The sequence below is a fragment of the Notechis scutatus genome, chromosome 2, assembly GCF_049901735.1.
Source record: "Notechis scutatus isolate UNSWTSFEM ecotype Mainland chromosome 2, rNotScu1.2, whole genome shotgun sequence".
NCBI lineage: Eukaryota > Metazoa > Chordata > Lepidosauria > Squamata > Elapidae > Notechis > Notechis scutatus.
Window position 1 is genome coordinate 74,656,001 of NC_142010.1, and position 26,773 is coordinate 74,682,773.

At 36.2% G+C, this 26,773-nt stretch overlaps 1 long non-coding RNA gene across 1 annotated transcript in view; it reads right to left on the reverse strand.

Annotated features, from left to right (window-relative positions):
- LOC148132087 (uncharacterized) overlaps nt 1-26,773 on the reverse strand; it is a 93,690-nt gene that overhangs the window by 56,504 nt on the left and 10,413 nt on the right. The gene's annotated exons all lie outside the window — the stretch shown is intronic.

Sequence of the window (26,773 nt, forward strand, 5' to 3'; positions counted from 1 at the left end):
TGAAAATTAGATTGGTTTAATGATACATTATTTTAGATTCAATATACTGAATCCTTCACAGACCTGTATACTTTACAGGATTTGCAAGGCAATCTGCATCAATCATTTTCAGAAGAATGCCTCCATATATTAGTTAGATATATATTCAATATATTTATGTGGAGTCAATGTTTCCATCATCACCTTTAGTATCCATGACCATAATTAGAATCCTCCTACTTGAGGTTGCCCCTCATTTAATGTGTCTTGAGACTCCTGGCATAGCAAAATTAATGTTTTACAGGAAGTTTCTAATACAAAGTACAAAGACGAAGTAAGTAAATCTCTCTCCCTCCCTCCCTCCCTCCCTCCCTCCCTCCCTCCCTCTCTCTCTCTCTCTCTCTCTCTCTCACACACACACACACACACACACACACACTCCCTACCACCTCTCCCCCCCACTCTGTTTCTCATATGTGGGCACCGATATATATGATTAGACCAGAAAATAGAAAAGATCCAGCTGTGCAAGGCTGCTTTGTACTACAAAAACATTGCAAATTGCCTCATCAAGACACAGAGGCAGCTTTGTTGGAAAAGAAGTAGGGGGGGGGGTGGCCAATTTACCAGATTCGTAGAAATGTAGTTGCCATATTGGTTTGCAAAAGACCTTCACAGTAATGCTTTCTTCTGGACTCCATGTAAGTGAAACACTTCCCTAAAGATCTGCACAGCCTTAGATCTACCATTAAAGCCAACAATTATAACTTTCTCCCCAAAGTTCTTCCTCAATAATTCTTTCTCAGCTCTTCTCCAATCTCCTTGTCTAAATCACAAGGGAACTCTACAATTGCAGAGTTTAAAGGAGTTTTGTTCTCAGCAAATAACAAATCTATAGACAGAAGCTGACAAAATGTTTGAAATGCCATGCCCCTGTCCATAAAAATAGCTGGGGTAACAGCTATTGTTGTCTCTGGGAATAGAAACAATATTTACAAAGCATTTCCTAAGAGGTGAGCAAGTCTATTAAGTAAATATGTTCTATTTTTGTATGCGGAGTAGAGTCCATTGTTTTACTAATAAACCATAAAGCAAACTCTTTAATTTCATTACCATGTGTAATTATCATCTTTGCAGTTTACTTTCCAGAGCGAGCACAATGTGCTTGTAACTTCTTGCTCATGTTCCTTTAATAAAGAATGGGGGGAAACCTATCAAGCAGAAATCACTGTTTTCATATTTTTTGCTTCCAATTATTATTTCAGGGGAGGATTGGAAAAATGCTATAATTTTTCAGAGGGATTTTGAAACATTTTTAAAGGCCTATTCATCTCTAAAAGCACCCTGAAATTGAATGTTTCACTATCTCAGAGGATTGTCCCTTTCCAAGATTTGTGCTCAAATTTAACTGCAACTCCTTGCAAATGCAGAACATTGCAAGATGCTTTTGCTTTCCATCCCTCTACGTGGCGCTTGCATTTAACCTAAAATTATGCATTAGGCAATTGATGTAAGACATGAAATTACCTCTCAAGAGTTCACAGGAGAATCATTTTAGGCCCATGACTTATCTGGATTCACTTGAAAAAGTCATAGACCAGATGTTGGCAATCTCTCATTTATAGGACTCATTCTCCTGTTCTAGCTGAGCCTAGGGAAATTAATGTGTCTCTTACTGAGCTTCCTCTGTCCTGAAATAACCCTGGAATTTCAGACTACTCTAATCATCCAACACAAAAGCCATCCTTAGGTAGTCTTAAAAGATCACCGTGGGAGTGAAAATGGGAATGAAACAAGTAGCCCAATCCACGATGTGAAGCCAGTGAGGAATGTGAAGGCAGAGGACACAGGCAGTCCTGGACTTACAACCACAACTGAGCCCAAAATTTCTGCGACTAAGCGAGATGGTTGTTAAATGAGTTCTGCCCCCATTTTATGACCTCTCTTGTTAAGTTGGAATACAGTTAGTAGTGAATCTGGTTTCCGCATTGACTTTACTTGCCAGAAGGTCACAAAGTTATCACATGGGCCTGGGATATGGCAACATCGTAAATGTGAGTCAGATGTCAAGGATTCCAGATTTTGATCACTTGACCACAAGGATGCTGCAAAGGCCTTAAGTGTGAAAAACAGTCATAAGTCACTTTTTTCAGCGCTGTTTTAACTTCGAACAGATACTAAAAGAATGATAGTTAGTCAAGGATTATCTTTCTTGCAAAATGCAAATATTATAGATTGTCATTCATATATGGTCTGGACATAGCCATAGGAAAACACATATTTGCATGGGTACAGGAAGAGAAAAATAAGGCAGCCAGGATACAGGGTGCAAATCTACTAAAATAATGTGAATTTGCCAGTGGAATTCAAAAGATTACATTTAAAAGAAAGTCTGTAACAAATGTTTCTGTGTGTTGAGACAGTATACTTTGCTGATTGGCTAAGAAGTAAAAATAAAGATGAAAATACAAGAATCTTTTGTTGGTATTTTAGTGCTTGTGACTTGTTTGAATTCTTACCTGGTTTTTTTTTTAAAATATATTTGCAATATATTGCAAATTTTGGGATATATTTTCAATAATTGCAACCTTATAGCATTTCCTTGCGGTACAGCAAATGGTTATGCTTCAGTTAATCAAGAAAGGATGAAGATTCATCAAAGCAAAGAAAGAACAACAAAAGCTAATAATGGAAGTGATTTTTCATAAAGAAGACAGTTAAACAAAGAAGCTCTTTTAGTAGGCAACAGTAGCAACAAGAATCAAGAGACATCAGAGGAGAAATAGAGGAGAATCAAATTACCAATATGCTTATATAAAAGCAGATTTGAGGACAGAAGAAAGCCTCATAAGTCAGAATAATAAGGATTTATGCATACATACTCCTTGGAATTGTAGAGAAATTTTCAGGAAATCTTAAATGAGTAGTAATTGGTTAAAGATGTTAAGACTAACAAAAAGAGCTTCTTCAGAGGTATTCAAATTAAAAAGAAAATAATAAAATCAGCACACCAGGAGCTCAGGAAGAATGGGAAATTAATAACTGGCTACAAACAAAAGGCAGAATTACTCAATTCTTATTCTGGTTCAGTTTTAAGTATGAAAACAAGATAAATCAAAGCAAGTAGCATCTTTGAGGGAATTGGGCAGTTCAAAAATGTAATCTACAGATAGATAAATAAATGAAGAAATAAATATTTTCACTGAATGAATTTAAATCTCCAAGATCAGTTTAATACTGGCATACTGATCAAATTAGCTAACTGTCTCTTGAATCTTTACACATTATCACTGAGAAATTGTGGAGCAGATGAAGTGTCAGATGAGTATGGGAGAGCAAATGATGTGTCTGTCTTCAAAAATTAGGAAAAGCATGGTAGAGAAGCTGCAAGTTATTCAGGCTGGTATCAACTTCTTGAAGGATTCTAGACAGAATCATAAAAAGATTGGCCTGAAAGCATTTTTTAAAACAGTGTGCTAATTATCAAAAGTTAATTGTCAAGAAAGTATTGTCAATCATACTTTCTCAAGACAAATTTGTGGCATTGATTTAATCAGAAAACATCCTTTAAAGATTGAGGAATAGTATCAACATTATCTATATTCTGACTTCAGCAAGGCACTCAGCATGACACTTCTGATTAGCAAGCCAGATGAGCAAAATTGGTTTAAATGGGCTTGAATATTAGTAGAATTGGTTCAGAAATAACCATGGGTAGAACTGGTTCAGAAATCATTACTCATCATTGGTACCTCATGAGTGAGATATCAAGTAGGATGGTGCAAAGTTCAGGAACTTCCGGTTTGTTGGCTTCGCCAGCGGCAGGGATTCGCGATCCTGCGCGATCCCTGCGGCGCTAGCCGTCTTGGTGCCTCCGATCCTGACAGATCTGGAGGCTAAGGCTGCCCCGCAGAGGCAGCCGAAGATAGGGGGAGCTGGTGAGGGGTTTGGGGGTGTTGCAGACCCCCTCTCCAGCCGGCAAAACCCCCTTTTCTCAAGGCGGTCGAGCGGCGGTCTGTAATGGCCGCCACAAAGAAGCCGGCAGCTGGGTAAGACTGAGCAGGAGGAAGAGAGGAGAAAGTTTCAGAGAAAGTTTTTTGGCTGACCCAGGATTTTAAGAGGCGTCTAATCCTGAAAAATATGACTTCTTGAACGATACTTTGTTTCCAGAGGAGAATTTCAAGCGGCAAAATTGAGGTGCTGAAATGGAAAGTTTACTCTCCTTCCCTATGGAATCAATAAATGGCCATTGAGAAACCTGTTGTTTTTTATAAAAGGTAAAAACTTGGCTTCTTGTTATAAGTGGGAAGGGAGAGGACAAAAAAATATTAAGATTTTGCTGGAGGAGATGTCTTGAAGATTTTGAGACTAAGAATTAATTGTAACAAGGCTCTAAAATACAGATTGGGCTTTTTTTCTTTTCCTTTTTACTGATACCACCCCAAAGAGAAAGTGAGAACTTTGTGCTTTGTCTGGACTGATTGATGTCTCTGGGATTTTGGGGAATTGTTTTAACTTTTGAAACATCTTGGTTGCTTTAAGAAGAACAAAAAAAAAAGATTCACAATGGCTTTACCTGTTGATGAACTTAGAAAGGAATATGGAGAAATAAAGAAAGAAAGCAAGGACGCTGTGAAAGAAGCCTTCCTTTTTTTAGAAATGGCGCTTGCTATTTATCAGCAAACACAACAACAGATGGAGGAAATAGAAGAAGAAGAAGAAGAAGAAGAAGAAGAAGAAGAAGAAGAAGAAGAAGAAGAAGAAGAAGAAGAAGAAGAAGAAGAAGAAGAAGAAGAAGAAGAAGAAGAAGACGCCATCTTCAATGAATCTAAAAATTTAATTAAGAGAGAAAAGAGAAAGAAAGGAAGGAAAATGAAGGACTTAAGACTTAAAAAAACACTTAAGAAAGAGAAAAATAAGATGCAAAATCAACTCAATGTTACTAAGCAAAAGGAAAAAGGAATACAACAGAGAGGGGAAGCTAAAAAGGCGGAGGTTAGTAGAGGGGAGGGTAAAAAGGCCAGGTGGGATAAGAAAGGAAGGGAAAAGAGAGGAAAAAGCCACAAAGGTATGAAACAAGATGGGAAAAAAGGAATTTTTTTTAGGGATAAAGGGTAATGTATAATTTCTTTAAAAAAGAAGATTCTGCAAGGTACATAAGATGGTATTGTAGTACTTGTATTAGAAATAGGAAATTAGAATGTTATAAGAATTAATAAAAGACCAAAATATTGAAATGTTTAGTAATGACAGATTTTAAAATTTAACAAAATATTAAAAGGAATGTTTAAAATACTGAGTTTAATTAAAAAGTTTAATTGACTATTGTTTTGATTTTATTATAAACTCATTATTGTAGCACTTGTCCTTTGAAATAGACAATTGGAATGTTATAAGATTTAACATTTAGATTTATTATTTAATTATATTAATTATTATGGACTTATTATTATTTTTTTCTCTTTTTAAAGGTTAGCAGGTAGAATGTACTAAGCAGAATCAGATTGGGTATTAGGCATTATTTTAAATATTAATTTAGGGGAGGATAGAAAGGCATCACACTCTGATCAGTGATTTCAGGAGAAATCCTTTTTTTTTCTTACTGTAGGGAATGAGATAAATGGATAATTTGGAAAGAATGGGCAAAAAATACAAATACAATGATTTAAATTAAAATGAATTAAATAAAATAGAAATAAGAAGCGTGAAAAGCGGGAGAAGTTATATAGAAGATATAGAATGGTAAATAAGATAGGTAATGGTATATAAGATGAGCACGAATTTAATTGAAGTCCATACAAAGAGAGGTAATCTGGGGCCAAACTACTTTCTTAAAAGAAGTTTTATATTTTTGTGTTTTGTGTGTTCATGTTTTGTTTGAGAATTAATAAAACCTTGGAGGAATGTTGGATGAGAATAGTGGTAATCAAGTCAGAGAGAAATGTAGATGATGATTATAAACTGGATAAATATAGAAAATAATAATAATAATAATAATAATAATAATGAAATTGAATACGAAAAGAGAAATAATGAGAAATTTGTTTAGATATATCTATATGTCCATATTGAAATGGTGTAAAACAGAATTATGTTGTATAAAATAATATTTTACTTGACTTGTAAAATTAATAATGGAAAGAGGTTTTATGTATTTAATGGTTAATGATGGTTTGTTTGTCTTTAAAATCAATAAAATTTGTTTTAAAAAAAAAAGGATGGTGCAAAAGTTCAGTCCTCTATGGTTCAAAATGTTTATTCATAATTGGAAGAAAAAGTGGAATGAATACCTAGTAAATGTGCAAATGACAGAAACTTGATGAGACTGTACTCCAGAAGCAAACACACACACACACACACACACACACAATGTTCATGGTAGCCTATTTAAATGGACTGAAAATAAAAGAATGATTTTAACAGAATCAAATTGAAAAAAATCTTCCGTTTCAAATGCTTCTTCAGTACTGTGTCCTATTCTGGCTACTAAAATTTAAGAAGGGTTCAGAGAAAGAAGAGATGCAGAAAAGGACAGTCGGACAAGAGCCTAGAAGTGAGAAAAAGATAGAAGGCTGAGTGTGTGTGTGCAAAACACATGCCATATATGAGTGAAAAATGTTGATAAGTATATTTCAGAAAGCTTATCACATAGAATCATACATATTAATGTCTGTTCACCTTGCAGGACATGAAACAATGGACTTAAGTTATAGAAAGGTAGGTTTGGTTGTCATTGTTGTTGAAAGCTGAATAAAAAAATCCTTAGAGGAAAAGTAGGTTAACTGTGGAATGTATTGGTGGCCTAACTTTCACTGGATGAGTTCAAGCCAATGGAGGGATTCAGCCAGTTTGCACCACTTCCGGACAACCAGTTGTTAACTTGCTGAGCAGTTTGGCAAACTGGTTGTTGGAAGAAATCATTAGGGCAGAGAACTGGTTGTTAAATTATTTGAATCTCATCACTGGTTCAAGCCAAGGTTGGTTTTTTCTTTGTAAAGATTATTTTAATTTATTTCCTACACTGAAGAATTGACTTGATAACCCAAATGACCATGTAAGTTTCAAACCGAATCTATTGTTAACAGTACAACTGGGTGACCCAGGAAGTTATTACTAAGAAAGAAGCTAAACTTCCTCCCTTCTTACTCACCAAAAATTGAAATGGATTTATTATATCTGTTAGGGATATACACCCTAGCAGAACCTGCACGGCAGTCAGGCAGGCAGGCAAATATGTGAGATAAACGTTTATGTAGCTTACACTCAGTAAAACAGATACAATGTGCTAGTTAAATAGTTTATTCCAGTAATAGTTTTTAGCATAGTCAAACAGTCCATATATCATACACTAGTTCAGTCCATCCGGGGATTATTCAGTTGCAAAGTCCAGTGTCGAAAAAGAGGTCAGTAAACTTACAAATATCAGTCCAGTAATATATCTCTTCGCAGTAGAGATATGAAGAAGTAAAACCTCCTTTCTTCCTTCGCAACAGCAGAGAACACGCAGTTAACAATCCATCATCGTCAGCAAGCAATCCAGTAAGCCAGCAATCAATCCAGTTCTCTTGCTCCCTCTTATGGCGATTTACAGCCGCACCCAAAATTACATGCTTTGCAGTTAAAGTGACACACACTTAAACTCACTATCATAGTCTATATATATTATTTTACCCAAACTACGTTAGGTAACCTATGTTATTCCTAACAATATCTCTTTACCATGATCTGTGTTCTTCCTCTTTGCCATATGTATTAGTATTTAAGCCTGACATCATGGAGAACCAAACCCAATCAGAATAAGGGACCTTGGAGGTCTTCTAGTCCAACCCCCTGCTCAAGCTGGAGACCTTATACCATTTCAAACAACTGATTGTCCAGTCCTTTCTTAACACCCCCCAGGGATGAAGCATGTACTGAAAGAAAACTTTTTTTTTCTTGAAAAACCTAATTTTTTTCAATCCATTGTTTCTTGGGAGGCAGGGAAGAGAGGAATAATGAATTGGTATTCAAGTCAAAGCCTTCATTTGCCCAAAATAGTAATCCGTTGCTATGTTGGAGAAAACAATTGAATGAAATGTGGATGACAATGTGTTAATTCAGCAACAAGACAGCATTTGTCCTACAGTTACATTCCTAATTAATGAATATGAGAGAAGAAAATAAGACTATTTTTAAAAAGTTTGAAAGGAAGGTTTGAGTGTTAATTGCTTTCCAGCTGTTGGTGTAGTAATTAATTTCAGATTATTGACTGCATTTTTATACTAATTAAGTGAAACTGATCTTCAAAAACACAACTATTTTTGGTTATGTACAGGTAGTCCTCGACTTACCACAGTTTGCTTAGTGACCATTCAAAGTCACAACAGCACTAAAAAAAAGTGACTTATGACTGCTTTTCACACTTATGACCATTGCAGCATCCTCACGTGTTCAAAATTCAGATGCTTGGCAACTAGTTCATATTTATGACAGTTGCAATGTCTCGAAGTCATGTGATCATCTTTTGTGACGTTCTGAGGAGCAAAATCAATGGGGAAGCCAGATTAAATTAACAATGGTTACTAACTTAACAACTTAACCTGTGGCAAGAAAGATTGTAAAATGGGGGAAACCCAATTAACAACTGTCTCATTAGCAACATAAATTTTGGGCTCAATTGTGGTCATAAGTCAATGGCTACCTGTAATTGAAACTCCTCATTCTAAACTAACAATGCACAAAAAACTAGAACTGAACCATTATCCATGGTGGTGGGAGGAAAAGCAGTGCTTCCGTGAGATAGATATTTTCTGGAAGTATTATTGATAAATCAAAATATTTACTAATTGAATTTCCCAATGTGGGCTGTCAAAAACAACACCAACAAACATATAAACAGCTCTGCTAAATTAGGAGAGGCACCTCCTTGGTCATAGTAGCTAATCGGATGTCTAGAAGAACAAGGAACGAATTCCACGCTCACTAAAACTGAGGAAGGAAATGAAATGTCTGTGAGCTGATAAGTCTTATTTATAGATTTGACCTGGAATAGCTGTCTTGCAATATTGATAAATGAATAAGAAACTGCACTAATAAATGTTTTATTGAAATTCCAATTTCTTGAAGGTTTCTTGACAGTGCATTATTTGAAATAATAAAGAAAAAGGGGGGAGATTGTCCCCCGCCCCGAAGTGAAACGTTCTAAGTTTGATGGCTGGGTGAATTATGTTTTACTAAAGGAGAACTCAACTCAAAATGGCCATCACTAAAGTTAGTGTTGGAAGGTTTGCAAATATCCAACAAAGAAAAAATATTGGGAGCACAATTTTAGAACACACACGGTTTATCTCTCCCATCCTTACTAATCATCTCTGAGCCTTATTTGGCTTGTGGGTGGAAATAAGGCTGGAATAAGCACACCCAATCTCATGATTCTATAATCGCTATCACATCTGCTCACCTGAGCATTTCCAGTTTCAGAAAAGAATGTCGACCTGTGTCAATTGTCTTTAGTAATCTTGGAATATTGGGGGATTTTAGAGGACTGGAGAAGAACAAATATGTTCCCTGGTTTATCTAAGCAGGAAAAAAAAAGATGATTGAACTAACCTGAAAGACAACAGAACCACAGGTGGTATTCAGCAGGTTCTGGCCAGTTCTGGAGAACCGGTAGCAGAAATTTTGAGTAGTTTCGAGAACCAGAAAATACCACTTCTGACTGGAGATTTTACAATATCCTTCCCCTGCCATGCCCACCCAGCCACGCCCACAGAACCGGTAGTAAAAAAAATTGAATCCCACCACTGATCAGAACACATAATAAAAGAGGTCCCTGAAAACAGTGTCACCATGTGAGACAATAGCAAAGAATTCTACCTTCTTGACAAGGTAACTATTTGAGTGGACAAGGAGAATATTGTAGATATAATCTATCACAGTTTTAGCAAAGTGACATTCTAACTGACAAGTTTAGTTCTGTGATAGCTGAACAGTATAGTGAATGCACAACTAGAAGACCAATTGCACTTAAATAGGATTTAATGGCTCCACATTAGATAACCAATGGGGGCCTAAAAGGATCTGCCTTAACTGTTTCATTAAGTGATCATATACTATCATGCCACGGTTGATTTTTAACAATCATATAAATGTCTCTTCTCCGGAATGATTTATTCTCAGCCTGAACCTTCAGATCACTCAGCAATGAACTCATCACTGCTATATTCAAGTCCATTTACTATGCTGCTGGTCATCCCCTTTCGTCCATATTTTTACATACTATGGACTTTTCAAGAGAACATGTCCTTACATAATGTGTCCAAAATACGATAATTTGAACTTGATCATCAGTTAAATCTTTGAAATGATTGATTAATTCATTACAGTCAGCTTTAGAAGAGACAGCAAGAGATTATCTCTATCTCTACCTCTACCTCTACCTCTACCTCTACCTCTACCTCTATCTATCTATCTATCTATCTATCTATCTATCTATCTATCTATCTATCTATCTATATCCCATTTTTATTTATTTTTATAAATAAGCTAAGGCAGTGAACATATCCAACACACTTTTGTCCTCCTATTTTCCTCACAACAACAGCTACATAGAGGTAGTCAGTCTTCCATGTCTCCCAGAAGATCAATTATGATAGGAATCTATTTTCAATGATCTTTAAAAACTAGATAGACAGTTCAGGAACTGCAACATATACTGCAGGCTGGCTGCTGAAAACAATCGCACACTCCATCACGTTCCACGCTCCGTTTTCTTTAAAAGATCTTCTGATGACTTTGGAGAATATGCCTACATCCCATCAGTTTTCATTGTATTCTTCCCTTCACATCAGTTATGGTCTATTGCTGTCAGACTGAAGCCACTGAAAGTTAACAACTTGTCCTATAGTGACATCTTGTGGTTGTGGCCCACAGAGAATTGAGGTATTTTTTTTTTTTCTGCCTTCCATTTAATCATGTATGGTTCTGAGACTGTCTAGACTCTAGAGAAATCCCTGCAAGGTTTTTCAGAAGTCAGGGGTGGGATTCAAATTTTTTTAACAACCGGTTCTGTGGGCGTGGCTAGGTGGGCATGGCCTTCTGACTGAGTGGCTTCTGTTTTTTGCAGCCCCTCCATTTTTTTGCCTTCTGGGCCTCAGATAAGCCTCCTGGGGGGGGGGTCGTTTTTGTTTCCAGGAAGCTTCCCTGGGGCTAGGAAGGCAAAAAATGGAGCACTGGAGGGCACGGGGGGCACAGCACCTGTCCACCCATCCACGCACCCCTTTTTGCCTCCTGGGCCTCAGGGAAGCCAGTGAGGGATCCCAGCGCACAGCTGATATCAGAACATGATTGTCGAGAGGGGAAAATAATACCTAAGAATGATGCGGGGCAAGGGCATATATACACGATGTTGCGCATGCACGATAAGGACTGCCTGGGAGGGGAGGGGAGGGGAGGGGTGGGTGGAGTGGGGCGGAGCCAGCCAGGGGCACAATTTGCTGGTTTTCTGAACTGTGTAGAATCATAACAACCGGTTCTATAGAACTGTTCCGAACCGGCAGAATCCCACCCCTGGTTGTCATTCTCTCCTTCTTAGGGTTGAGAGAAAGTGACTAGCCCAGCTAGCTTTGGGCCTCAAGCAGGACCAGAACACACAGTCTCCCAGTTTCTAGCCTAATGCCTTAACCACTACATCAAAATGGGTCTCCCACAGAGAATGTTATCAAATACCAAGACTATGCAATGCTTTGAAGAGTTGCTTTGGTTCTTCAAATCTTCCCACTGGAGCAAATTGTAAACTGAAGCCAAATTTGCTTCCATACACCTAATTGCACTGTGTGTGTGAACTGCTTAGCTCTGATGGCTTTTCTGGTGCTTCTGTATTGGTGCATTGTATAATAAAAACTATACAATGCTATCACTTCATTTCCAGATATAAAAAGTCCTCAGGAATTGGGTTAAATGGTCGATGCATTTTATGATACTTACATGAGTAGCCAGCCAATGAGTTTTAACATCTCATTAAAAACTGCCAGTCAAAGATTACTGGACTAACATTGCTTTGGGTTTATGCATTTTCTTTGCTGCCATCTTTTTGGTCACTAGCCTTAACTTGTCTATGTTATGCTTATTAAAATGGAATTTAAGTGGATTGGCTTTGACATTATTTGTATGCCTTTAAGGATCTGGTTTATTGCTATATCAGCATTATGGAGGGCGGAGCTGGCGTCGCGACAATACGGCATGCGATCTTGGAGGTCTGAGATCGCTGCCGATATCTTTGCTCCTGGACGGTCCAATTGGATCTAAACCATCCCGAAGAAATGGTGAATGTAAACAGCGCATCCTGTTGATCCCAGGGATACCGCAAAGTCCCTGGTAGATCCAGGAGAAGCTCTTTTTGCCAGCGGGAAAGAGGCAGCCATTAAAGCTGCTGAAGTTGGGACAGCTCCGAAACGAAAGAGGATGGAAAGAGAGAGTGTGCCGGTTTGGTGAGAACTTTTTCTTTATTCTAAGTTTTGAAAGGACACCCTAAGGAAAAGAAAGAATCTGTAAAAGTTTTGACAGAAGTGATTAATCGGCGATTTTAAACAGGAATGTCAAAGTAATATTTTTATTTTTTCTTATTGCTGGATTTTCTACACATGATCTTATATTTTGAAACTGGACTGGTTTTTTTCTCTTCTTTCATCTATTTTTTTTCTCCTTTTTGATTTTATAATATTTTAGACTAGAGACTCCCTTTTAGTTATTTTTTTTAAATATCTTTTTCTTTTTTTAATTAATTCTTATTATATTTTGCTTGGAAAAGGAGGGGGAAAGTGAAAGCAAAAGAAACTTTGTTACACTGCCAACTAGAGGCTTGGAAATATTCTATTTCTCTTTTGACCAGACAAAGCTGAGAAAGAACTGAAACTTCTTTTCAAGGACATTGCTATTTGATAAGATAGAGAGAAGAGCATGGGAGAGTATTATTGCAGTGCTCTTCTGGGTTTCTATCAACAGCTGGAGTCTGGTATTGAAGCTTATAGGAAAAGAAAAGGTGATAAGTCTGTGGAGAAGAGAGTTATAACAAGAGCCTTGGATAATTAAACAAAGTGCAATGTGCTCTTTTTATTTTTTCTAAGCTGCGCTACCCCTCCTCATCAGTTTACTTTTTGTAATAGCTATTTAGATTTTTGGCTCTCTGGAACTTGTTTCTGTTTTTGTTTTCTTGTCATTGGAAGTTACATTTCTACGTTTGCTTTTTATTTTAAAGGAAAAGCTTTAGTATTAATGATTCCCTTCCCTTTCTTTTTAAGGGAGTAGCCTTTTTTTCTCTCTCCCTTCCTGGTATTTTTGTCTTTCCATCTACCTTCCATATTGTTTTTTTTTTTTTTTTTTTGTTTATTTTTCTGGCCTTTTTTCTCTCTTATGCATCCTTTTATATTTGAGACCTCTTAATTGGATTAAGGTGTTGAAGAACCTGAAGAACTTTTTTTTCCTCCTTATTAGTTTTTTACCTTTTACTTTTCTGCCTTTTTCAGGATTTAACATTTTTTTTCTTTTTTGCGTATGTTTATGCTTTTTTCCTACCATTTTTGAGTTTTTACTGCTATCTAGCCAATCGATGGGATTAAGGTATACAAGAACCTGAAGAAATTTTATCATCATCACTATTATTATTATCACTACTATTTGGTTTCTTTTTTCCTACCATTTTTATTTGGAATTGCAATTGGTTATTTCATAAGTGGATTAAGGTCTAAAAGAATCTGAAGATTTTGAATTGTTTGAAATGAGTAGGAAACTAACAGCCCCTGGTTCCTCAACTTCTGCTTCTTCCTCTTCACCATCTGGAGGACAATGTTCAATACAGACTATGTTAGAGCAAGAAAAGGAACAGGAAAAAGTGACCCTGCAGATGATTATGCAAGGAATTCAAAATATTCAAATAAGAACAGAGAATATTGAAAAGAGAACAGAGAACATTGAACAAAGAACAGGTGGAGAACATTCAACAAATGATGATGAAGTATGATGAGAGATTCCAAAAAATTGAAGAAGAAGATAAACAAAGAGATAAGAAGATTGGAGACATTGATAGCAGATTAACTGTGGTTGAACAAGATAAAAGTGGGATGCTGAGATGGGAGATGGACAGATCAGAATTTTATCTCAGATTCCAAAACATAGAGAAAGAAAGGGGACAAAACCTAGCTGAGATAATGATAGAAATTTTGGCTGAAGCTTTGGAAATAACTAAAGAGATGATGATGGAATAGATGAGGTTTATCGAGTCTTCACAAGATATGCAAAGAGAAATAGCTTACCAAGAGAAGTTCACATCAGATTTACAAAGAAAGCCATTAAAACGCAAATATTGCAAGTGGCAAGAGAGAAAACATTGAAATACAAAGACAAGGAGATTGTGGTCTTGAAACAAGTACCCAGAAGAGTGAGAGAGATGAGAAGAGAATACCGATTCTTGACCAAATTGCTACTTTAAAAAGAGGTGAATTATAGATGGCTGATTCCAGAAGGTTTAATGTTCACATGGCAAGAACAGAGATATAGAATTGACTCAATTGAAAAAGCTGAATCATTTTACACAGAATTTTTCAGAGGGAAAGAGGAAGAGGCAGAAAAAGAAATTTCACTAATTGAATTCCAAGAGGACTGCCAAATGACGACTGAAAAAGAAGAAGGTGCAGTAGGTGGAAAGGAGGAAGCCAAAGAACAACATGAACTAAGATCCATGAACTAAGATGCCAAACCTAATTATAAAATATAACCATGGAAGAGAAAAAAATGATTACAATTAATATAAATGGACTTAATTCAGCCGTTAAAAGAAGGAAAACTTTCCATAAATTAGAGAAATTAAAATTTGATATAATCTGCCTACAAGAAGTACATATTAAAAAGCAATATGAACAATTGTTGATACAGCCAAAATTAGGGAAAATATTTACTTCCTTGACACAATGCAAAAAAAGAGGAGTGGTTTTCTATATTAAAGAGACCATCCCAGCGAAATTGATTTATACTGATGATGACGGAAGAATACTAATGGTGGAAATAATGGACAATAATACGAAAACACTCTTGATTGCAATCTATGCCCCGAATGATAATGAAGAAGAATTTTATAAAAAATTACATATGAAAATAATTGAATTGGACTATGCTAATATAGTTATGATGGGAGATTTTAATGGAATTGTAGATAACAAATTGGATTTGACAGCACAGAAAACAACAAAGCAAAACAGAAAGACTCTCCCTAAATCTTTTTTTTAAATGGTAGATGAAATAAACTTAAAAGATACATGGAGAGAAAGAAATGCTAAAACTAAACAATATACTTTCTATTCAAATAGACATTTATCATGGTCCAGAATAGATATAATATGGATGTCAACAGAATTAATACCTAACATTCAAGAAATAAATATTGAAACAAGTACTTGGGCAGATCACAATCCAATGACAATTAAATGGAAAGGACAAAAAAGAAGATCTAGATGGACGTTAAATAATACTATTTTAAAGGAAAAAGACTTTACACAGTGGATGGAGAAGGAATTGGCCTTTTTCTTTAGAGAAAATAAAAAAGAAGATACATCAATTCAGAATGTATGGGACACAATAAAGGCATATGCTAGAGGCTTGATAATAGACTATACAAGGAAAAGGAATACTATAAAAAGGCTAGCTTCTAGCCTAGAAGATGAGTATATAAAAGACTTGAAAAAGAGCTACAGAAAATGCCACAGAAAAAGGACATCAAGTTCAAAATGGATATAATTAAACACAAAATGGGTCAAATAGAAAAAGAAAAATTAGCAAGAAAATTAGAGGTGCTAAACAGAACTACTTTGAAGACACAAACAAACAAGTAGATGGTTAGCATATAAATTGAGAAAGAGGATCAAGGAAAATATTGCAATTAATAGATGACCAAGGCCAAGTTTGCTATGGTAGTAAAGAGAACAAGAAAATCATTCGAGACTATCTATGGGAAATTATATACACAAGAGAATATTGATGAGAGAAGAGTTAAACAGTATTTACAGAATGCTAATTTACCTCAGATACCTAAAGAGACTGAAAAATGTCAGAAAGCAATATAACAATGATGGAGTTAACTGAAGCACTCAAGAAGCAAAATAATGGAAAGGCACCAAGCCCAGATGGACTTCCGGCAGAATTTATAAAACAGAAGAATTGTTGAATCTTCCATTGTTAGAAGTTATGAATGAAGTTATGTTAAAAAAGAAGATACCTAAATCATGGTCAGAAACCTATATTACACTTATTCCTAAAGAGGATGCTGACTCATTACAAATTAAGAACTATAGACCCATTTCTTTACTAAATGCAGACTATAAAATCTTTGCTTCAATATTGGCAGAAAGACTTAAAAATATTTAAATAATTTTATCCATCCTGATCAAAATGGATTTTTGCCAAAGAGACAAATTAAAGATAATATGAGAGTAATTTTGGACACTTTGGAATACTACGAGGCACATCCTGAAAAACAAATGGCTCTGATATTTCTAGATGCACAGAAGTCATTTGACAATGTAAATTGGCGATTCATGTTATTATTGTTGGAACAGATGGGTTTTGCTAGAAAATTCATCCAAGCAATAGAAGCTATATACTATAAGCAAACGGCAAAGGTAATGATAGAGGGAGAACTGACAGACTCTATTGATATAAGAAAAGGAATAAGACAAGGGTGCCCACTATCACCTCTGTTGTTTGTGTTAACTTTGGAAGTGCTAAATAGAAATATTAGAGGTGAAAAAAATATAAAAGGGATGAAAATTAAAAAGGAAGAATTTAAGTTGCAAGCATTTGCAGATGATCTGGTTTTCATCTTAGAAGACCCACTAGAAACAGCATCAAAATTGATAGAAAAGATAGAGACATATGGAAAGGTGGCTGGTTTGAAAATAAATAAAGATAAGACAAAGATCTTGACAAAGAATATGCTATCAGGACAAAAGGAAGAACTGGCAGACCTATTGAAAATTCAGGTCACGAATAAGATCAAGTACTTGGGGATATACTTGACAGCAAGATGCAGTACACTAAATGAGAATAATTATATCAAACTTAAACAGCAGATAGCGCTAGATTTGGCGAAATGGGAAAATTTACAACTGTCATTAATAGGGAGAATATCAACAATCAAGATGAATATATTACCCAGAATTTTATATTTGTTTCAAACCATTCCAATTAGGCTTGGAAAAGACTACTTTGAAGATTTAAATAAAATTGTGTTGAAATATATATGGCAAGGTAAGAAAGTGAGAATAAAGTTAAAACTTTTGCAAGATGCTAGAATAAGAGGAGGATTTGGTTTGTCTAATTGGGAGTTGTATTACCAAGCTACAAATTTGATGTGGGTTAAGGAATGGATAACATTAAGAAATACTAGATTGTTGACATTAGAAGGACATGACCTGTTGTTGGGGTGGCATGCTTTTTTATGGTATAAAGGAACTAAAAAACAGGGGTATTTTAGAAAATATTATATACGGGAGTCTCTGTGGTTAAACTGGGAGAAGATTAAAAGACAATGTTATTTGAAAATTCCAGTCTGGCTATCGACTATTGAAGCTTTTTCTTATCCTATAATATACAAAAAGGAACAAACAGTTAGATATGGTGAAATATTGAATTAAAAGGGTGAACTTAAATCTATACAAAAACTAGAGGAACAAGGTATAAAGATGAATTGGTTTTCATATGCACAAATACATTCAAGGTATGATAAAGATTCTACAATGGAAGGTTTCTATGATAAACTGACTGACTTAGATAAGATTTTGACAGGTACTGATGAAAAGGTGATTAAAAAATTGTATGGATATTTATTAGAAATTAAACTAGAAGAAGAACAAGTTAAAGAAACTATGACTGCTTGGGGGAAGAATTTTGGATATGGGATTGATTTAGAGAAATGGCAAAAATTGTGGTCTCAAAATTATAAAATGACAATGTCAACAGCATATAAAGAAAATTTGTATAAGATGTTTTACAGGTGGCATTTTTCCCCAACAAGAATAGCAAGAATGTTCAAGAATAAATCCGAAAAATGTTGGAAATGTCATCAGACACCTGGCTCATATTACCATATGTGGTGGACTTGTGCGGATGCTAAAAAATACTGGACTAAAATCCACACATGGTTGGAAAAAAAATGACAAAAAAACATATAGATTTGAAACCAGAGATATTTTTATTGGGAATTTTACCTGAAATATATAGTAAAGACTTGAAATACCTTATTGTAAATGTATTAACAGTGGTTAGGATTGTATTTGGTAAAAACTGGAAAAATGAGAAAACACCATCACAGGAGGAAATCATTAAGAAAATATTGGAATGTGCTGAAATAAGTAGATTGACATTTGAAATTAGAGAACAAGATGATAAATAATTTTATAAAATTTGGGATCTATTCTATCAATGGTTAGACAATAAAATATAGTAATGAAATATGTAGACTTTTAGAAAATAATAAATATATAAAGATGTATTCTTTTCTTATTATATCTACAAAACGATTCTAGGATAGATTTGGGATGATAATATGAACTATCATAAAACAAATTAAGTAAAATATGATTATTTCGTAAAACATGAATGAATAAAAGTATAGTCAAATGATTGATTAATAATGATATTAATGTATTTAATATTTGATTGAAAATACGAGATTATATACAATGTAATTGTAATTGAAGATTACAAAATGGAAGCACAAAACAATTTGTAAACCAACCGGCACACTGTATGTATATATATATGGAAGATGGCTTGATGTTTTTATGTTTTGTTTGTTTATGTTTGTTTTAAAAACTAATAAAAATTTAAAAAAATAAAAAATAAACATAAACATAAACATAAACATAAACATAAACATAATAATAATAATAATAATAATAATAATAATAATAATAATAATAATAATAATAATAATAATAATAATAATAATAGCATTATTAGAAATATTTTAGTATAAAGCCTTTTTTTAGGGAAGGACCTTAGAACTACAACTCAAAACCAACACCATTTACATATTTGGTTCATAAATTTGATCTGTTTCTGTCATTATTATATGTTATTTATAAGTAGACCAGATATAAAATCTGTACTGTATACTCAAAAGCCACCCAGAGTTATATAACCAAAGTAGCATAGAAGTGTTTGCTGTGAATAAAAAGGCAAGCAAGGAAGCAAGCAAACTTATTCTTTGAGGATTGAAAATACTGAAACAATATTTGATAAATATAAAAATATTTCCTTTGAATGATTTATTAGAAACTTTTCCACTAAATTTAACATTAGACTGAGATTAGAATGTTTTGTGGAAATAAAAATGCAGTGCAGTTTTCAATGGTAGAACACACACACACACACACACACACATACACACACACAAGATAAAAGTAGCAACATCTTTTCTAAGTTGAGCATCTTTTCTAAGTCTTTTCAGCAATTTGAGAGCAATACAGACATTGCAATCAATCACCAAGTAAATTGCTATGTTGCCATGGAAACATGGAAACATTGTGATGCAATGTTGTTCCAGAAACATTAATGAGGAGAAAGCATTGTTCCAATCAAATGTTTTTAAAAGAAGGATACCTAGTTCATCACTTCTATTGCCAATCTGGTATTTAGAGTAAAAAGAAAATTTGTTGAATTCTACATTGTATTTTCTTAGAAAAAATCATTGACACTAGCAGAGTAAAGTCTGAAAGAGGTGCTGTTGCTACTGCTGTGGTATAGATATTATGCTTATTATTTTAGCAACTTTTAGGAACATAAAAATTCCAATTAGCTTAATTATGGATTTTCTGTTCACTCATTTATTTAGTTCATCAATACATGCTTTTTACTTTCCTTCTGTAAAACAAAATATACCACTTCTAGAAATCTCTGGCAATTCTCCAAGAACAATATAATATATTTAGATAAATAGGCATTTATTAAGCATATAAAACTGAAATTATGGCAGCTAAATGATTTTGATAAAGTTGTTAATGTTCTTATTTATACAAACACACACACACGTACACCCCAACTTTTACATATGTACACACACTAGATTTTGTCTTGATGCATTGCATGCACATGATTGAGTTTTGTATCAGTGGTGGGATTCAAATTTTTTTACTACCAGTTCTGTGGCCGTGGCTTGGTGGGCGTGACAGGGGAAGGATACCAGCTCCAGTCAGAGGTGATATTTGCCAGTTCTCTGAACTACTCAAAATTTGTGCTACTGGTTCTCCAGAACTGGTCAGAACCTGCTGAATACCACCTCTGTTTTGTATGTATTTCAATAAAAAGAAGTCAGCTTGAGAACTCTGAGACTTGAATGATGAACATTTTATCATAATTATTTATGATGATTAATGATTATTTATTAATGAGTAGGGTATGTACTATCTGTGAACTGACATACTTTTTAAATAACACATTTGTATTCACCATAAGAAGAAATAAACACTAGAAAGAATAATAATGAAATTGTGATATGAGGGTGCTACCAACAGTACAAATGTGATGTAAAGATAAACAAATGACTAACTGATGAAGTTTTACAAAAACAAGGCTTCAAAACTTTTGTTATATATAGAGGCGTTGTTAGGAATAACATAGGTTACCTAACGTAGTTTGGGTAAAATAATATATATAGACTATGATAGTGAGTTTAAGTGTGTCACTTTAATTGCAAAGCATGTAATTTTGGATGCGGCTGTAAATCGCCATAAGAGGGAGCAAGAGAACTTGATTGATTGCTGGCTTACTGGATTGCTTGCTGACGATGATGGATTGTTAACTGCGTGTTCTCTGCTGTTGCTGAAGAAAGAAAGGAGGTTTGACTTCTTCATATCTCTACTACTGAAGAGATATATTAGTGGACTGATATTTGTAAGTTTACTGACCTCTTTTTCGACACTGGACTTTGCAACTGAATAATCCCCGGACGGACTGAACTAGTGTATGATATATGGACTGTTTGACTATGCTATAAATCTTACTGGAATAAACTATTTAACTAGCACATTGTATCTGTTTTACTGAGTGTAAGCTACAAGAACGTTTATCTCACATATTTGCCTGCCTGCCTGACTGCCGTGCAGGTTCTGCTAGGGTGTATATCCCTAACAGGCGTTTATTATGAAAAGTACACGAAGGAACTCATGAAGTTATTTATTTTTTAGGATTGTTGAAAAATGGCTGGACTGTGTAAGTTGAAAAACATTAAAGTATGGATGTGGTTTGCTCATGGGAAGAGGCAACATGCACAATATATGCTTGAAGACTACGTCTGCACCTGATAACTGGAAGAATATGATTTCTGTTCTTCATTACAAAGACAGCAAGAGTGAGTATAAAAATAATTCATGCCTTAACAAGATACTGCACTGAGCATCATTCCAACTCAAAGGGTGACAATGAGTAAATATGGAGACCCCAGCATGGCTTTCTTCTTGGAAGGAGTATGCAGACCAAAGCAGAATTGTGAAAAGGAAAAAAAATGTTGCACATTTGTTAGAGATTTAGAGAAGGCATAAAATAGGCAATGAATTATGGAATGTTTTGCACAGATATGAAGTTGAAGGTTGATCGCTGCGGGCAGTAAGAGCAATACATTCCAAAAGTAAAGTATGCATGGAAGTAAGTGAACATGGATACTTGTTGTCTCATTGCATGTTTAATCTATTTATAGAGAAACATTTAAGAAATTCTAGTGGTAATGTTAGAGATGTTGTGATGTTTGTTGAAAATATGACTGTGGGTTTGTTTAGTTATTCATTTTTTATTTATTAGATTTTTGTCCCACCTTTATTGCTTTTATAAGTAATCCAAGGTAGCAGATGTACATAAATACTCCTTCTGCCTCCTATTTTTCCCACAACAGCCCTTATTGTACTGAGAAAGAGTGACTGGCCCAAAATCACTTAGCCAGCTTTCATGCTTAAGATAAGTCTAGAACTCCCAATTTCCTGGTTTCTAAACCAGCACCTTCACAGAGCACCAAACTGTATTGCTATCAGTGACATAGTGTTGGCTGTGAAAGTGAAGTAATGAATGCTAGAATAGACTATATAATATATAATCTGGAGTATGGAACTGAAAAGTAATATATCAAATTGTGGGGTTTTTTTTTGTTTGTATGTGGTGGAAGCAAAGATGGTTTGCAAAGCTAAAAAGGTGAGGAAAGATATCTGAAATGCTGTGGGTATAAACTATATCTAGCCATGTTTCTTTTATTTTTGTTTCTTTTATCTCATTTCTTCAATTTCTTTGGGTTACTATTTATTACTTCTTTCCTGCAATTTTGTAAATTGCAAAACATTGAAAAGGAATTACATGCATACATGGGTGGTTTTAAGAGAAAGTAAAGGAAAAGAGAGAGATGTTTAATAGTTCTGCAAGAACTTTGCCTGATGATGACTCACTATCTTATTGCCTCCATGTTCTTTTTGTGATTCAGATGAAAACAGATTAAAACTAATAGGAAAAAATACTTGATACATAAGTGCTGAGGCATGTGGGTGGTACATTCTACTTTTGAATTTTTTGTCATAACCAGATTTGACTATGCCAGACCACAGAATGGTATGATTAAGTGGGATTATATAAATGTTCTATCTAAGCTTTTTCCATCTATCTCTATCTCTATCTCTATCTCTATCCATATCCATATCTATATCTATTGTTAGGGATATACACCCTAGCAGAACGTGCAACGGCAGTCTAGCAGGCAGGCAGATATGTGAGACAAAACGTTGTAGTAGCTTACACTCAGTAAGACAGATACACTGTGCAAGTTAAATAGTTTTTATTCCAGCAAGAGTTATAGCATAGTCAAACAGTCCATATGTCATACACTAAGTTCAGTCGACCCCCCAACATTTCCACTCAAAATATAGAGTTTGTTATATACTCACGGTATAAGACTACCCCCTCTTCCGCACACCTTCCACTTTTGCACTTTTTTTTGAGGCACTTTTGTGCACCATGGAAACGAATCCCGTGAAGCCGAAAGGAACAGCCAGCCTTCAGGCCGATGTAGGCGGGCCTCCTTCTCCCAGCTCCCAAGGAAACAAGGCGCTCAGCGGCCTCCACTCACACCGCCCGGGCTCCGCTCAGGTATCCGGCTGGGGCTGTCAGGAGTTGTTACCTCTGGCGCGGCTCCGCGTGGCTCCAGTCCCGCATTGCCTCGGGAAGGGAAAGGCAAAAAGGAAGAGCCGCGGCGGCGCTTTGCAATGGCAGCAGCGGCTCCTGGTTTTGCCTTTCCCTTCCCGAGGCAACGCGGGACTGGAGCCGCGCGAAGCCGCGCCAGCGGTAACAACTCCTGACAGCCCCAGCCAGATACCTGAGCGGAGGCTGGGCGGTGCGGGCGGAGGCCGGGCGGTGCGGGCGGAGGCCGGGCGGTGCGGGCGGAGGCCGGGCGGTGCGGGCGGAGGCCGGGCGGTGCGAGCGGAGGCCGGGCGGTGCGAGCGGAGGCCGGGCGGTGCGAGCGGAGGCCGGGCGGTGCGAGCGGAGGCCGGGCGGTGCGAGCGGAGGCCAGGCGGTGCGAGCGGAGGCCGGGCGGTGCGAGCGGAGGCCGGGCGGTGTGAGCGGTGCGAGCGGAGGCCGGGCGGTGCGAGCGGAGGCCAGGTGGTGCGAGCGGAGCCCGGGCGGTGCGAGCGGAGCGCGGGCAGTGCGAGCGGAGGCCGCTGGGTGCCTCGTTTCCTTGGGAGCTGGGAGAAAGAGGCCCTCCTACATCGGCCTGAAGGCTGGCTGCTCCTTTCGGCTTCACGGAATTCGTTTCCACGGTGCGCAAAAGTGCCTCGGCCACGGGCAGCCGCAGTGCTTCCCAATTACTATTTGCCGGCGTGTAAGACGACCCGGCGTATAAGACGACCCCCCCACTTGGAGGCATGTTTTTCAGGGCAAAAAAGTCATCTTATATGCCGGCAAATACGGTAAGTGTTGTGAAATCTGGGGTATCCTTAGGTTACAAATCATCTCAGTCCAGGAGATAGTAACCCATTCCATAATTGAAGACAGAATATCACTATATATATTTGGAACTGAATTCTATGCTGTTCAGCTTTCTTATTGTTCAGTGTTCATGGATACATATGAAATCTATTGTGGTCTAAGTAGTCTCCATGAAACTGGATGACGTGTAATGCAAGAAGTTTGCAAATGGAGAGCTTGTTTTGAAGATAATTAATGTAACAACTCAGCCCTGAATAGAACAAGAGATGCATTCAAGCTACTTCTGCTATTGTCAAGATGCTTTTTCGGTGTCTGGAGGCTACAAGAGCTGGAAGGAAATAAAACAGTCTCAGACTCAATCTGGCCAAGACAAAGTAGATAAAGATCAAAAGTCAAGAAAAACTATTGATATTCTGTCTTCAGTTATGGAATGGGTTACTATCTCCTGGAATGAGATGATTTGTAACCTAAGGATACTCCAGATTTCACAACTCTTATTTCAGAAGCAAATAGCAGTTCTGGCAAGGAAGATCAGTGCTCCATTTAAAGTCATGTCTGTTGGTCCAGCAGATCCCCTCCCTGCAGTAGGTGACTTTTTTCCTAGTAGAACTGATATTCTCTTGCCAATGTCCAAGAAGATGATCATTACTGAGTTTGGAGATCTGCTTTTTCTTTCTCTTAATCTTTTTTCTTTCAGTTTTATATAACTTGTAATATTATATTCATTTTAATTAGCAGTTTTATATGGCCACCCATTTCAAATACACAATACTGGAGGGCTAACAATTTTTTTAAAAAAGATTTTTAAATAAATATACAAAAATATGTAACATGTAACAGCAAAGAAAAATTTACAAAAACATCAGAACAACTTCAACTTAGCTAGGAGATAGATAGCAAGATAGCTGGGTAGCTAGGTAGCTAGGAAGCTAGATAGCTAGACAGAGATAGTAGGTAGGTAGGTAGGTAGGTAGGTAGGTAGGTAGGTAGGTGGGTGGGTGGGTGGGTGGATGGGTAGATAGATAGATAGATAGATAGATAGATAGATAGATAGATAGATAGATAGATAGATAGATAGATAGATAGATAGATAGATAGAGATAGATAGGTAGGTAGGTGGGTGGATGGATGGATGGATGGATGGATGGATGGATAGATAGAAGAGATAGATAGATAGATAGATAGATGGATGGATGGATGGATGGATGGATGGATGGATAGATAGATAGATAGATAGATAGAGAGAGAGATGGATGGATGGATGGATGGATGGATGGATGGATAGATAGATAGATAGAGATAGATAGATAGATAGATAGATAGATAGATAGATAGATAGATAGATAGATAGATAGATAGATAGATAGATAGATGGATGGATGGATGGATGGATGGATGGATGGATGGATGGATGGATGGATAGATGGATAGATAGATAGATAGATAGATAGATAGATAGATAGATAGATAGATAGATAGATAGATAGATAGATATACATTTTGTTGAATTCTTTGCAATCCAAGATTCTTGTTAGTCAGAGCAATAAGCTCTTCTCAACAGGGACTTTATTAGTTTGCACAAACCTACCCATAATAATAAGAAAGCTCCTTCCTAATGAACTGATGGCAAAAACTGCAAATCTTGATATGTTTCAACTGTTTAGCTTAAACAGGGGCTTTTTCCATAAGAGCTCAGCTTGAAACCGTTTTTTATAAAACTTGTGAATTTATCCAGAAACTTCAAGGACTTCAACAAATGTTATATGAGTGCTACATCCTGTTTTGAGATGATACTAAAGGTTAAAATCTTTAAATGAGCTCGCCTATTACCTACAACCCTTTCTCCAATGTTCTCATGTTGTCATTAATCTAAAGTTGCCTAGTAACATCTTTAAAGTGCTGCCATTAGTGCTGCCTCAATAAGGAAGAAAGAGATCTCTCTATTAAAGTGAATTCTCCATTGTAGGAAATGAATTATTACTTAGCATTTTCATGTAAAAATGTTATGTAACTGGAAAATTGGCTTAACCAGTTCTCAATCAGAAAGAAAAGGAAGATGGATTTGTTTTGAAGCACTGTCCCTTTTTCTGCAATGATTAAAAGCTGGTAATCTATAGTCATGAGACCTTTTGAGCATCCCATGAATTACTCCTGACTCACCTCCATCAAATTATCTACAAACAGAAATACAATGATTCTATCTGTTGCGAGTTTAAAAAGTTGCTTTAACATCTGCTCCATGTTTCAAATTGCACTCTCAAGCCAGTTGCCTAACACTGACGTCAGAATGCATTAAGCTGCCTCCATCACCTTAATAGAAGAGTCAGATATTCCACAGCAGCTGCACAGATATATTTGGGTTCATATACACAGGAATAAACAGTTCTCAAGAAATTATCTATTATTTAAAGTTCAGCAATTTATTGAAAGTTTGGAATAACATCCAGGAAAAGAATCATTTCAAACTTGTCCCGTTGGGCTTCCTTACTGAATGTTTACTTTTATAATGAAGAAAGCACTAAGAAATTTTCTCCATGGCGAAACAATAATCTGTTTAGATTGTTAGATTGCACTATTAACAAAATGAAATTAAGAACTGTTGAGCTTTTTCTTATACAGTGCTCTTTCACATTCACTTAATTCTAACACAGGTAGTCCCTGCTTAGCAACAACAATGGGGAGCCTGGGATTTCCATTGATAAGCAATGCCATCATAGAGCATGAGTCACATGACTACATCACTTAATACTACATTCCCGGCACTCCCCACTCCCAACATAAGGCAAAACTTGCAGGTCATTTAGAAAAT